The following is a 12,465-nucleotide window of genomic DNA, read 5'->3' as shown; positions in this document are numbered from 1 at the left end:
AAGGCATACAACATATTTTGTCTTATTATTGAAATAACTAGGACCTATTCGCATTTCAAGGGAAACATACCAGTAGAGGATGGTTAGATGTTTTACATGATCATTTACTCACCTGTACTTAAAGCTTGAGTACAAAGATGTTAAACAGTCTTAAAATTCTTAACTTCTCCTTACAGAGTTATTTTTTTCTTTATTTTTCCTGTATGGTTAAGAACATCACAAAGAAAATTTCTTATTGAAATGAATGTTATTGATAGTAGTAATAACATGTAGAAAATATTAAAAACAGATTAAATTGGTGGGAAAAAAGCAATTTTAAGTAATGCCTCTGTGTTGCTCTCCCACTCTTTATGCTCCAGGGTATGCATCTAAAGGAATACACACAATAAATCTTATTAGTGTTAATAGTCTAGATACCTGAATTCCTTGGCATGTCTCTAAATATTTAAGTCAGATTGTAACAAAATAATGTACTTGTTCACTTTGCAAAGGTGCACGGGAAGATAAAATGGCAATAACTTATTTTATCTGTAAGGTTTGAGGGTAAGCAATATTAATGGTTAGTTAATGGCTTAATGAGTGGGCTACAAACCATTTAAGCATGCAGTGAGCCTTAGCTTTTCAATGACTTTCCTAATGAAAGATCTATATGATTGCATGTCTTGTGTCACAATAGAGATAGTAGGGAAGGTACCTAAACAATGGTGATGGTAAATCAATTGATCTGTAACCTTGTTTTTATACAGCAAGAAAGATATGGAGAGAGCATTGTACTATAGCTTTATTTCTAGCTGAAGATCAATAAATAAAAGAGACAGCTCACTATTTGAAAATGTTCCCTTTTACTTTGCTTCGAAAGCCAAGGCAGGCAGATTGATGTCCTATTTTGTAGATGTGTCGGTTTCCTTTGTCACTTCTCAAAGATTTAAAGTTCTTCAAAATTAAATATATGATAAAGAGTATCTGTGAATCTAGACTTTATTGTCATGACTAAGGTTCAGATTGAAGATAAAGCTGTGGCATGATAAAAATTTCTATTTGGTTTTATAATATTCATGGATATAATTGTTTAAATTGTCCATCAAAGAAAAGATTCTAATATTCTCATTCGTTGAATTTTCTTTCAGAAAAATGTAAAACATGTGAAACTAATCATAATAATAGTAGTGATAACATTTCAAAATGTAATAATTTGAGATATTGTTAAGAAAATGAAAAGAAAAGCCACAGACCAGGAGGAAATATTTGCCAAACATGTATCTGATAAGGGACTTACATCCAAAATACACAAAGAACTCTGAAAATTCAACAATAAATAAACAAAATTCAATTTAAAATTGAGCAAAAGATCTGGACTGATACTTGACAAAGAAGATATGTAGATAGCAAGTAAACACATGAAAATACATTCAACACTGCTAGTTATCTGGGAAAAAAAATTAAAACCTCAGTGAGATACTATTACCCACCTACTGGAAAGAAAGACTAAAATAAAAAGAACTGACAATGTCAAGCACTGGAGAGGATATGGAGCAATTGGAACTCTCACATACTGTTGGCAGGAATTCAATGGTACAACTTTTTGTAAACAGTTTGGCAGTTTCTTATAACATTAAACAAACAACATACAACCAGCAATCCGATTCCTAGGTACTCACCCAGGAGAAATGCAATCTTATATTTAAACATAAACCTGTTCACAAATGTTTATAACGGCTTTGTTCATAATGGCAAAAAAATAGAGACAATCCAAATAGCCTTTTACTGGTGAATGAATAAAGAAACTTAGAAATATTCACGCAATGAAATAAAGTAATAAAGAGTTATAAACTACTGATACACACAATATCTTACATAAATCTCAAATGCATATGCTAAATGAAAGGAGCCAGACTCGAAAGGCTACATAGTATATGATTTCATTTATATGACATTCTTAAAAAGGCAAAGCAAAAAGGGAACAGAAAACAGATCAGTGCTTGGCAAGAGCTGGGAGCTGGGGGCAGTTAACTACTAAGGAGCATGAAGGAAGAACTTTTCTATATCATAATTGTAGTAGTATTATACAAATGTATGCATTTGTCAAAACTCATGGAATTTTACACTAAAAAAGGGTAAATTTTATTATATGTAAATTAAATTTCTATAAACTTGAAATTGCAATAACATGGAATTAACATAAGAACTTATCAAGAATTATGACCTTTCAAAAACTGAATATATAAATGTTTTAATCCTTTAACTGTAGATGAGATAGTTAACCTCTGACTGGTCTAGGGTAGGGACTGGCAAACTTCAGCCCATAGGCCAAATCTGGCCCACCACTTATTTTTATAAATAAAGTTTTATTGGGACATAGCCAAACTTTATTTATGGATGCTTTAACATTCCAATGGCAAAGCTGAGTATTTGTGACAGACAACATATGGTCCATAAATCCTCAGATGTTTATTATCTGTCCCTTTGCAAAAGGTTGTTGACCTCTGGTCTAAGGCTAAATATCACACTCATTAAAACTCTTGATCTTTCTATAAAATTTAGTATGTTTTTAAAGATACCCAAAATTTAAACAAACACAAACAAAGGAAATGCCATCAGTAATACAATCAATCAAACTTTATAGTAAACATTTATTAAGCATCTACTATGTGCCAAGTATATAAAAGTGAAATTTCTAGGGCTTCCCTGGTGGCGCAGTGGTTGAGAGTCCGCCTGCCGATGCAGGGGATGCGGGTTCATGCCCCGGTCCGGGAAGATCCCACGTGCCGTGGAGCGGCTGGGCCTGTGAGCCATGGCCACTGAGCCTGCGCATCCAGAGCCTGTGCTCCGCAATGGGAGAGGCCACAACAGTGAGAGGCCCGCGTACTGCAAAAAAAAAAAAAAAAAAAAAAAAGTGAAATTTCTATTTTTGCCTGAATTGCAGAACTTAAAATTCAGTTGATAGAACTTTTTCTTAAAAAGTGAAAGTTCTATTATAGAGATTAAAATTGAAGGAAGAGTTGTTATTTCATTGAGTATTTTATTCTTCCTTTCAATTTCCATTTTCGCTGTTCTTATTCAGACTTTGAGTCTTTCATGGACTTCTGGCCTGGCCTCCATGCTGATCAATTAGTTGGCCTTCATACTAATGCCAGAAATATAAAGCTTATCATGCCTCGTCTCAATACAGTTCAAAAGCTCTTGGAATTATTTACAAACCCCTCAGGATATACATATGGCACTTTATCATCTGGTCTTAATTTATTTCCATACTAATTTCCTATTTTATTTCTTACATCCCAGGTTTCTGCCACTCTAGAGTATTCCCAGCCCTTAAACATGCAATATTTTTCTATACTTACACATTTCCTTCTTTACCCTAAAGGGTCCTCTTCCAGCATTTCTGCCTCTAGAATTCCAATTACTCCTCAAGACCAAGTTCATTTGCCAAATTCTCTGTGAAGTCTTGCTTGGTTTTGTAATGACGTAATTGCTTCTTCCTGTTTTCACAGCACTTTGCTTCTATCTGTAACTCTAACACTCCTACCATGTTGCCTTATTAATTGTCCCATGTTTGTCCCCCATCTTGTTCATGTGCACTGACAGGAGGGACCACATCCTGTCATTTGGTCCCCTTCTTTTGTAGCACCTAAGATTATATTGATACATGGCACATGGTAGGTATTTGATAAGTACTCCTTGACTTGTATTTAATTAAATTCAAACTTTGGATAAGCTATTTTTCGTAAAATCTTACAATAATGATGACAACTTCAAGATTCATTCACAACATTATTTTATATTGTCTGCCCCTCCAGCTACTTTATATACCCATTTTTACATCCTCAATATCCTTAGCAGTCCAATTCAGGGAACTTAGTGTGTATTTTTAGAATTCCTAGTTGAAACTCATCTAGTCCCTTTAATTTTCCTAATCATTTTGATGTTCTACTATCTCTTTTTTTTTTTTTTTTTTTTTTTTTTGCAGTACACGGGCCTCTCACTGTTGTGTCCTCTCCCATTGCGGAGCACAGGCTCCGGACGCAAAGGCCCAGTGGTCATGGCTCACGGGCCCAGCCACTCCGCGGCATGTGGGATCTTCCCGGACCGGGGCACGAACCCGTGTCCCCTGCATCGGCAGGCGGACTCTCAACCACTGCGCCACCAGGGAAGCCCTACTATCTCTTTAATTCTCTGCATGTTTATAAGTTCACATGGATTTACAGAACAGATGTTTATGGTTTCACTAGAGGCAAAGGAAAAAAGAGCTAATACTTTTAGAATCTAGGCAGATCAGCTTTTCTCCTACTTCTCTCATGGGGTATCTTTTTCAGCCAGATATGCCTGGGCTGACAAGGTTGTTTCCATGTGTACAAAAATGCCTGTGCATGTGGATTATGTCTAAGGTAACTGTACTGTTTCCTCTACCTTTAGTCCCCACTGCTAGGGTAAAAGTGTCATTGCTGGGACTTCCCTGGCTGTCCAGTGGTGAAGACTTTGCGCTTCCACTGCAGGGGGCATGGGTTCCATCCCTGGTGGGGGAACTAAGATCCCATAAGCAACTCAGCACGGCCAAAAAAAAAAAAAAAAAAGTGTCACTGCTTTCAAGTTTTTCTCTTTTGCTGTCAATGTGAAGCACATTTTTTTTTTCATTAAAGTAAACATTCTTTCACTAATTGATTCAGTGCACTGTTCTCTATCATTCCAATGAGGCTGCAATGGTCAGCCTCACCCAGCTGTTAAGTGGTGGAATCTGAATTTAAACTTGTGCAGTGAGCACAACTTGTCCAGCAGGAAACACTATGCATGTAGCCTCCAGATATTGTATGTCCACTATCTCACTCTTAGCATCAAGACTTCTGAGGATCAGAGCAGACAAAACAAGATATGAAGGACCTCTTTAATATGCTGATTTTATTTACAGAGCTAGAGCAAAAAATCTTAAAATTTGAATGGAGACACAAAAGATGCCATATAGCCAAAGAAATCTTGAGGAAAAAAAAAAGACAGAGCTGGAGGAATCGGATCCCTGACGTCAGACTATGCCACAAAGCTACAGTAATCAAGACAATATGGTATGGCACAAAAAAAGAAATATAGATCAATGGAATAGGATAGAAATCTCAGAGATAAACCCACACACCTATGGTCAACTAATCTATGACAAAGGAGGCAAGGCTATACAATGGAGAAAAGACAGTCTCTTGATAAGTGGTGCTGGGAAAACTGGACAGGTACATGTAAAAGAATGAATTTAGAACACTCCCTAACACCATACACAAAAATAAGCTCAAAATGGATTAAAGACCTAAATGTAAGGCCAGAAACTATCAAACTCTTAGAGGAAAACATAGGCAGAACACTCTATGACATAAATCACAGCAAGATCCTTTTTGGCCCACCTCCTAGAGAAATGGAAATAAAACCAAAAATCAACAAATGGGACCTAATGAAACTTCAAAGCGTTTGCACAGCAAAGGAAACCATAAACAAGACCAAAAGACAACCCTCAGAATGGGAGAAAATATTTGCAAATGAAGCAACTGACAAAGGATTAATCTCCAAAATTTATAAGCAGCTCATGCAGCTCAATAACAAAAAAACAAACAACCCAATCCAAAAATGGGCAGAAGACCTAAATAGACATTTCTCCAAAGGAGACATACAGATGGCCAAGAAGCACAATGAAAGATGCTCAACATCACTAATCATTAGAGAAATGCAAATCAAAACTACAATGAGGTGTCACCTCACACCAGTCAGAATGGCCATCATCAAATCATCTACAAACAATAAATGCTGGAGAGGGTGTGGAGAAAAGGGAACCCTCTTGCCCTGTTGGTGGTAATGTATATTGGTACAGCCACTGTGGAGAACAGTATGGAGGTTCCTTAAAAAACTAAAAATAGAATTACCATATGATCCAGCAATCCCACTACTGGGCATATACCCAGAGAACACCATAATTCAAAAAGACACATGCACCCCTATGTTCATTGCAGCACTATTTACAATAGCCAGGTCATAGAAGCAAACTAAATGCCCATTGACAGACAAATGGATAAAAAAGCTGTGGTACATATATACAATGGAATATTACTCAGCCAGAAAAAGGAACGAAATTGGGTCATTTGTAGAGATGTGTATGGATCTAGAGACTGTCATACAGAGTGAAGCAAGTCAGAAAGAGAAAAACAAATATTGTATATTAACACACATATGTGGAACCTAGAAAAATGGTACAGGTGAACCGGTTTGCAAGGCAGAAATGGAAACACAGATGTAGAGAACAAACTTATGGACACCAAGGGGGGAAAGTGGGAAAGTGGGGGTGGGAAGAATTGGGAGATTGGGATTGGGATATATACACTAATATGTATAATATGGATCACTAATAAGTACCTCCTGTATAAAAAAACAATAAAATTCTAAAATTCAAAAAACAACACAACAACCCAAAAATGGGTTGAAGACCTAAATAGACGTTTTTCCAGAGAAGAGATACAGATTTCCAACAAACACATGAAAAGATGCTTAACACCACTAATCATTAGAGAAATGCAAATCAAAACTACAATGAGGTATCACTTCACACCAGTCAGAATGGCCATCATCAAAACATCTACAAACAATAAATGCTGGAGAGAGTGTGGAGAAAAGGGAGCCCTCTTGCCCTGTTGGTGGGAATGTAAATTGGTATGGCCACTGTGGAGAACAGTATGGAGGTGCCTTAAAAAACTAAAACTAGAACTACCATACAACCCAGCAATCCCATTACTGGGCATATACCCTGAGAAAACCATAATTCAAAAAGCTACATGCACCCAATGTTCATTGCAGCACTATTTACAATAGCCAGGACATGGAAGCAACCTAAATGTCCATCAACAGATGAATGGATAAAGATGATGTGGCACATATATACAATGGAATATTACTCAGCCATAAAAATAAATGAAATTGAGTCATTTGTAGTGAGGTGGATGGACCTAGAGACTGTCATACAGAGTGAAGTAAGTCAGAAAGAGAAAAACAAATATCGTATATTAATGCATATATGCAGAATCTAGAAAAATGGTACAGATGAACCGGTTTGCAAGGCAGAAATAGAGACACAAATGTAGAGAACAAATGTATGGACACCAAGGGGGAAATCAGGGTGTGGGTGGGATGAATTGGGAGATTGGGATTGACATATATATACTAATATGTATAAAATAGACAACTAATAAGAAACTGCTGTATAACACAGGGAACTCTACTTCACTTTGCTGTATAGTAGAAACTAACACAACATTGTAAAACAAGTATATCCCAATAATATAAATAAATAAATTCAATTATAAAGTAAAAGAAAATGTTGATTTTAAAACAGATATTTGCTTTCTGGATATGCTGCAAGTTACCTTGTCACCTCTCATTTATGTCTCCAAGTATGTGTCCCATTATACTTAGTTAGCTATTAATATATCTGGATACCTAGTATACTATGGAATCCTTTAAGGTCCAGTGTTTATTTATACTTTCTTGGCACTTATAGCATTGGCTGTCTTTTAGTAAGATCTCAATACGTCTTGAATAGATACACTGAACGGTATCTTTAATCCTAAGGATGACTCAATCATCAGAGGTTCTCAAATTCTTGTTGAGCTTCAGAAGGAGGCCAAATCTTCATCCTCCTATGGTTAAGAGTAAAGGGTCGGTAGTTAAGTATTCCTTATGGAGTATTTTTGAAACATGCCTAAGATAGAGTCATATAAAATAAGATTACCATGAAGTTGTGTAAAATTCTCAATTCTAATTCAACAGGCTACTAAATGATCTATTAATTACTTTTTTTTTGCACCACACAGTACTCAAAGCATTAGCACATTTTATTAGATTATCTTCAAGAAATTTTCACCTTAAATAAAGCCATGTCTCTGTGCATCTCTAAAATTCTTAAATCTTATGGTTTTCAGGTTTTCTTTTAATTTTTTTATTGACAAGTGCTACACCTCATGCTCTTACCACTATTCTTCCTAGTCTCTCTCATCTTCCTAGGATTTTTTATGTTCCAGAATATTTTTATGCATATGTTAATATAATATAGTCTTACCCTTCCTTGTTTTCATATACCAAAAATAGCATGCTACCTGTTCTGGACCTTGCTTTTTCATCCAAAAATGTATTCTGTAGTATCTCTGCCATACTATATACAGAAATATCGAACCTCTTCTTTATAGCTGCATGATATTCCAATTTGTGACTATATCATAGTTGATATTGCCTTGTTTCCAATATTTTGTTATTATAAGTGACATCAGAGTGTAATATAATTGTTTTATTTGAGCCAGCAGTGTATCTTAGGCTAGATTCCCAGAAACAGGATTTCTGGGTTCAAGAGTAAATGCATCTGTAAATTTGATAACTACTGCCGAATTTACCTCCATAAAGTTTGTACCATTTGACGTTTTTCCGGAAATGTATAACAGTACCTACTTCTCCATGGCCTTGTCAACAGAACATGTTAACAATTTTGGGGGTTTTTGCCAATCCAAAAAGTGAGAAAAGATATCTAGTTTCATTTTATATCTCTCGTTATGAATAAGGTTTATCTTCTTTTCGTATTTTTAATACCAGTTGTGGTTCTTTTTTCTATGAACTGTCTGCATGAGGCTTGCTCATTTTTTCTATAAGGTTATTGGACTATTTCATCTCAATTTCTAGTAGCTCTTTATATATTACAAAGATTAATCCTTTTATCTGGTATAAGTTGTAATACTTTTCCCTGATTTGACATTTGTCTTTTGACTGCTTATGGAGAGTTTTTTGTTTTTGTTTTGTTTTTGTCTTGACAAGATATTTTTTATTTTTATGTAGCAAAAGTTTTCAATCCTTTCTTTTATGGCTTCTGAATTTTGGGTTGTAGTCAGAAAAACTTTTTTCCAGTCCAAGGTTATAAAAAAAAATGAACCCATGCTTTCTTCTAGGACTTCTACGGTTTCCCTTTTCACATTTACATCTTTTATTTATGTATCTTGATGTATAATACAAAGAACCCAACTTGGTCTTTTTCACAAATAGTTATCCATTTGCTCCAAAGGCATTTATTAAAATAGCCCATTTTAAAAAAATAATTCATTTTTATTCCATTGATCTGAGTTGCCATCTTTACTGTAACCTAAATTCCCATGTATATCTGAGTTTATTTCTATGCTTTCTATTCTGTTCTATTCTGTCCATTTGTCTATTGTGCATCTTAATTGCATTTTATATCATATCAATACTTCTTTCAATTAAAAGCAGAGATGTCAACTGATGCTGGGAATATGGCTTACATTTCAAATTAACAAGTATGGCCATTAGTTGTCCCTTTGTCTTCAGCTTTTTGTGAAGTTTAGATTACCACCCAGATCTCATTTGCTAGGTTTTAGTCTGGCACATCTATCATTATAGATCACATTGCAACATAGAAACATTCTTTTGGAGTTTTAAGCCCTATATCACCTTTAGAGATCTTTAGGCATGTATCGGGTTTCTCTAGAGCAAGCTGAGGCATAACTTCCACCTTCTGAAGTTAGATCGTGGGTCTGTAGCCGTGCACTGACAGTGCAATAGAGTCATCAGTATATTTCATGTCATCTTACGGGTACGAGAAGACTGGAAACATAATCTCTCCACAGGCCACTGGAGATACAGAACAAATCACACAAAATACCGTCAACACAACATAACACAACTAGCTGTACCTCTCACATTCCCAGCAAGCCCAGCCTGGCTCATGAATACATACCTCTAGGCGGAAGCAGCCCTATCAACTTCCTGAGTGTGGGCTCATGATGACAGAGAAAATAAATGCTTTCGTCAATTTAATGATTTAATGTAGATACTTGGAGGCTGTTCCTGGCACTGTTCATTTGATGACATACTGCTCAAATCACATCAGTTTACTTCACTGATACCTAGTATCACATTATTAGTTTGATTTCAACAGAAAGTATTTGATACAAAGAACTTACAGATAGAATTTTCATGCAGTAGGGAAGTATTGAGGTGCTCAAATAGAACATTGTTCACCATTTTTTTCTATCAATGGCAATTATGGTTGTTTTCTTAAAATAAACCTTTGGAAAGATGCCTAATAATAATAATGGAAGTCACCATTTATTTATCTCCTGTCATATGCCAGGCCCGCCTTTACTCATGAATATTGATTGAATACTGACAAAGAAACCTTAAAACTATGGGTGTCTGTATTTTTTTCATGTTTGTTTAAACATCTTTGACTTGCCAATAAGATTTGCAGATTATAAACTTGGTGTTAAACACGTTTGCCTTCCAGTTGCTTATGTTGAGAGCTTACTAAATCGTCTTCAGTGTCTTGAACGTTTTCTGACTTCAAAGCTTCTAAGGTTTAGAAAAGTTTATCTATGTTCAGCACTCACTCTAAAGTCAAAGCATTATAATTCGCCACAAAACTAAATTCAGTTTTATGACCTCTGAACTTGCTTATTTGAAACATCAAATTCCGTAAGTGCCTGAGGGATGAATATCTATAAGACCGTGACTTATGTATTTGTAGGAGGCAGAAAATGAGTAAGAGATAATCCTCTTTCTCCTTTGGAAGTTTGCAATCTAATGTCTTCATCATAATGTGAAGAATTCATTCTTGCTCCCTACTCCTTGTGCTACATAATAAGGATATGATTCAACCACAGCAACATAGCTAACTTTGCATCATCACAATCCAGAAAGATGTACTTCTCTTAAGTGTTGACTGCTAATAGTGTTGGAAATGATGTTAGGTGGGATGTCAAAAATTACTCATTGAATCCAAATGTAAGAAGCTATCTAGAAATAAGTCATTTTCTAGGACAACAGATATGGCCCAAGCTAAACATGAAATAAAGACATTGGAATCTTAACCTATGTTTCTGCGGTCCCTGTCCTGTTGTGAACAGAAGATAATATGATTAACAACAGATAATTGTTGTAACTTGTAAATATGCCGTCTTTAAAATGTGGGTAAAAAATCCTTCAACATTTCAGAACTACACATCTCAAGTTCCTACTGATGCCTGGAAGTGTCCAAGAACTCTTAGGAAGAACTGGCCTGGGAATAAGTAGCTAAGATCTGATTCATAAATCATGGGCGATAGTGTAGTGGCTCTCTAATTTTTAAATGATGGTCAAAAAGCTTTATTTACATGCAAAGTTAAAATGAAAGCTTAGCCCTTTCTTCTGAGATCAGGTGGAGATGTCACCAACCCCATTTTGTAGATGCATAAACAAGTTTAGAAAAGGCAAGAAATATACCTAACATCCCACCACCGCTAAGTAGTGTGGCAAGTTAGAGTTCAAAGTAAATCATTGCAGAATGAGGAAGGGGGTGAGGGAACAATTGAGAAATAATAGAATTAAATATTAAATGGGAATGTGTCATCTTGACAACCTGATAACGTAGCAAAACACCTCCAGAAATTACTTCCAGAAATATTTCCTAATATTTAAATATGTAGGAAAGTGGAGATTTTTCCATGTTGTAACTCTTAAATTTAATTTTTATTTATAGCTCTTAGTATGATAGCAATATGGAAAATTAATGTTTGAAACTCTTCTTTCTTTTAGAGAGAGAACAACATTCAGTGTCCAGGTGACTTGTGCTAAGGGACAGAGGCAAGGTAAGTGTCCTCGTGTGTTAACGGTAAGGATTATATTGCACAACCAACTGCATCTGGTTTACAAAACAATGGAGTATTAGAACTATTTTAAAATGTTATATGATCTTAGCTAATTGACTTTATTACAGGTGGGAAATCTGAGGTCCAGAAAATGAAGTTACTGATATAGTCCTGGGTTTTATTCAATGTGTCATGATTACAATGTCTGATTCTTTTTCCTTAATATTTTCCACATCTCATTAGGCAGTGGCCTAATGTAGTACTAAGAGTGGCCTCGTCGTAGCTTCTAATTTCTAATTGTTAAATACGGTTAACTAAATTAAAATTTTTACCTAGACCAGAAGGTCTTATAAAAGGAAAATGTTCCAAATTGCATTGTCTGTGCAGCCAGTGAAGGTGTTAAAATGAACAAGGTAAAAACTGGCATAAGGACTGGCCATTTGAAGAAATAGTGAAAGACCAAAGTTAATCTTTTGCTACCTTCCTAGACAGTGTTCTGTATCCTTCTAAGCCTAGAAATTATCTGACAGTCATCATCATTTTGGAGAAAATTTCTGTCCAGGATATTGTAAACAAGATGAACAGACAATGAAGGAATGGCTGGTCTGAGTATGTATCTCCCTATGTATGTGTGCCTTGTTCTAATCATTCACTGACTCTCAAAGACAGAAAAATCCTTACCATCTGAAGGAATGGGGATGCATCCAAAGTGATGAAGTGTCAAGCAATACGATTTGGCTCAGATCCACAAATGTTTATTGAAGACCTGATGTGTTTCAAGTTAGATATGCAGAGATAAACAAGACATGGCATCTACTTTAGC

The sequence above is a fragment of the Lagenorhynchus albirostris genome, chromosome 18, assembly GCF_949774975.1.
Source record: "Lagenorhynchus albirostris chromosome 18, mLagAlb1.1, whole genome shotgun sequence".
Taxonomy (NCBI): domain Eukaryota; kingdom Metazoa; phylum Chordata; class Mammalia; order Artiodactyla; family Delphinidae; genus Lagenorhynchus; species Lagenorhynchus albirostris.
Note: the sequence above shows the minus strand (reverse complement) of the source record.